The 3428-nt window shown below is 47.3% G+C and overlaps 1 long non-coding RNA gene across 1 annotated transcript in view; it reads left to right on the top strand.

Moving 5' to 3' along the window:
• Positions 1–2149: 2149 nt before the first annotated feature.
• The window catches only part of LOC309605767, a 124280-nt gene continuing 123001 nt past the window's right edge, over positions 2150–3428 (top strand). Inside the window, exon 1 of the long non-coding RNA XR_014231535.1 lies at positions 2150–2352. This is a non-coding gene — a long non-coding RNA (uncharacterized lncRNA). The remainder of the gene's footprint in view (positions 2353–3428) is intronic.

Genomic DNA, 3428 nt, shown 5'->3' with positions numbered 1-3428 from the left:
TGAAATAGCAGAAGGGTTGGAAATGGGGGTCCCTCCCCGAGAACCTCTCGTCTGAAGCATCTGCCACAGCCAGCTGCTGGGCTGGGCTAGACAGACAGGGTCCTGGGTGCTAGGGCATCATGGTTAAATCTAGTGGGTTCGAGCTCTTTGGTGGCTGGAGCCCACAGGAAGGAGTTTGTTCTTCTGGATTTATGTTAGCGACTTCCTTCTTTGTATTTGCTTCAGGTATATCCTCGAAGAATGCTTGATCTTAAATTTACCAACCTGTCTTTTCCAAAGGTCCATTTGAAGGTTCATCACAAGTTCATAATGAACCCATTGCATAAGTAGGGCCAACTCAGGCACACGGTGACTGGGTGATTTGTCCTCACTTGCTTAGGGGCACATGCCATCCTCATGTCACTGTCTCTTAGAAACTATTGCAACAGTCTTCTAACTGACCTCTCTGCCTTTAGACCGGCTCCCTGCAACACGTCCACAAATGGCTGCCGTTTAAGCTACTTCACGCCCTGGCTTAAAACCCTTTCACGACCCCAGATGGCCCCTAAGGTAAAACTGAGTCCCAAACTGCCTAGCACAGTCTAAAAGCTCCGCTCACTTCTCCTGTCCATCCGTCTTCCACCACCGCCCCTCTCACCCTCCATCAATACCAAACGCTTACGCTTAGTCCTCTGGTCCTCCTAGTTTATGCCTCTTTGCCTTTAACACATTGACTTCTGCCTGGAACCCATCCCCCCACTCCCACCCTGCAACCCTCAACACACAGATAGACAAGGTCATATTTACCTTTCCCAACTCAGTTTAGGAATCTCTTCCTCCTGGAAGTTTCTCCTGACCTGCCATCTGGTCCCTTCCCAACAGAATTAATCACTCTCTTCTCTAGACTTTGCTTGCGCTTATTAGAGCTTATGGCTACTCACTTGTTTCATGTCTGCTTTCACTAAGAGACTATGAATTTGGTCTCCTGGATTTATTTTTCTCTTCTTCTTCTTTGTATTTGCCTCAGGTATATCCACAAAGAATACTTGATCTTAGGTTTACCTACCATCTCTTTTCCAAAGATCCCTTTGAAGGCTCATCACAAGTTCATGGTGACATGTTGCTGTATTAACAGCACAATGCCTGGGATGGTAGAGGCGAGTAAATGTGTTCAGTGAATGAACGGCCGTGGAGTAAGAGTTACTGGGTCTACAAGTCTGGCAAATCAAGTTGGCTTCTGTGGTTGGACCAAACAAGTCAGATGAAATGACCTAACTGGCAATATGAAGCGTTGGTCCCCGCTAAGTTGAAGCCTTTACGGACCTAAGCTAAAGTTGGGGTTCATGTTTGAGGGAATGAGGTTGAAGGAAGCAAGAGCCTGATTGAATAGCCTTCTTGCCACACAGTATTAAAATGCAGCAATCCCGCCAGAGTACTGCACTCAAACTCCGGATTAAATGAAAATGATTCTCTGTGTTCTTCTTGCCACCTGTTTGGGGATGAATGGTTCCTTCCTAAAGGATGATATCTAACAGAACCAGTTTAGGAGCAGAATTGAAATTAGAAAGAGAACTGTTCTTTGACTTTGATTTTTACTCATGCCTTGAAGGATGAGACAAGCTGTGGTTTTGCCTAATGACATTGTGGCCAAGTGTTGGCAAAGAGCAAATATACACGCATGTGAGTTTAGACTTCTGTAGCCTCCGAGCCTCCTAGCAGCAGGTCGCTCAGCCTAGCTGGCTACAAAGACTCCGTCTAATGTTAAAAAGCCCCACCTCCACTTGACAACTACATTATCACGCAGTTCCCTTCCCCCAATGCCTCTTGTCTCCATTTTATAAGTCTAGGCATAAAGAATACTGCTCACATTGAAATTAAAATGAAAACTTGGATCATCCCTGATCAGAATACAACCTGCAGCCCTGCTCTCATCCCTGATGGGAGAACCTAACTCATCCCACCATGTATCTTGGTTTCCATTTACCACCCAGCAGAGGAGATAAGCCGCCATGGCAATTACTTCTTCTTCAAGAAATCGTTGGTGCCTATTATGTGCAAGCACTGGAGACAAAATAGAAAACAAGAAAAGAGACAAATCCAGGGCTTCCCTGGTGGCACAGTGGTTAAGAATCCGCCTGCCAGTGCAGGGGACATGGGTTTCCCTGGACATGGGTTCCCCTGGATAAGGAATTCCCGTATCCCTGGTCCGGGAAGATCCCACATGCCGCGGAGCAACTAAGCCCAGACGCCACAAGTACTGAGCCTGCGCTCTAGAGCCCACACGCCACAACTACTGAAGCCCGCGCGCCTAGAGCCCGTGCTCTGCAACAAGAGAAGCCACCGCAATAAGAAGCCCGCGCACCGCAACGAAGAGTAGCCCCCACTCGCCGCAACTAGAGAAAGCCGCGCGCAGCAGCGAAGACGCAGCGCAGCCCAAAATAAATAAATTTATTTTAAAAAAGAGAGAGAGACAAATCCAGGGCTTGGCCTCTAGGAGTTCACAGTCAAGTGAAAGATATGGGAGAGGTAGAACATTCTCCTTCTAACAGCTGTGGTCCGTTCTGACATCAGGTATCTTCTGTATGCTATTTCACATACAGTTAATTCAGTTACATGATCATAGTCTAGGTTGGCTGACTGGGTGTAGGTGGGGAGCAGACTGCAGGGGCGTGTGATTCATGGCAGTTCCGGAGTTGGGACTGAGGACCTTCAGCACACACTGGCTTGGGTCCACACCCAGAATTCTCAGCCTGGATCTTCTACGGACCTACGCTGTGGCTGGAGGCTGCACCTTGGTGGGAAAGAGGGACTGGATTCACCTGCACTAGTAAAGGCTTGTAACCAGTCCCAAGATAGTAAGGCTTCTATGCCCATGTCTAAAAGCAGCATTTTGCTTGTGATGGACTTTCCACATCCACCTTTCCTCTATGATCTCCCGGCTTTCATCATACCATGTGATAGGTATATATCACTCAGTAAGGAAGTAGCAAAGCTGGGTTAAAACCTGGGGCCTCTGGCTGCGGGGTGAGGGCGAGGGAGCATGCTGCTTGAAGGATGCTGGTCAAAGGTCATTGTGACAAGGGGTTAAACTCATTTAAGTCAAATTGGGTAAAATGTTAAGCAAGGACTAAAGAAGTTGCATTTTTGCTCACCCTCTCATTGTTTTCCTTCTCAGGCTCCAGTACCGAGAGCAGCTGAAGAAGCGACACAATTGAACAGGAGGAAGAGGCAGGAAGGTGAGGGATAGGATGGTGATATTCTATCTGGGAGCAAAGCAGAATCACTTTAGCAATGGAAGGTTCATAGAAAAGGGTCTGCTTTCTTCAGGCAACGACCTCGGGATGTAAAAATAAGATGACACTTTTCACATTACCCCACGTGTTTGGGATTTACAGTTTATCCAGAGAACAGTTTTGTCTGAACAGTGGCATTAAGTCTTCCTATGAGTT

The sequence above is a fragment of the Balaenoptera borealis genome (assembly GCF_965194805.1).
Source record: "Balaenoptera borealis genome assembly, chromosome: 11".
Lineage (NCBI taxonomy): Eukaryota > Metazoa > Chordata > Mammalia > Artiodactyla > Balaenopteridae > Balaenoptera > Balaenoptera borealis.
Note: the sequence above shows the minus strand (reverse complement) of the source record. Positions and strands in the feature narration are given on the sequence as shown.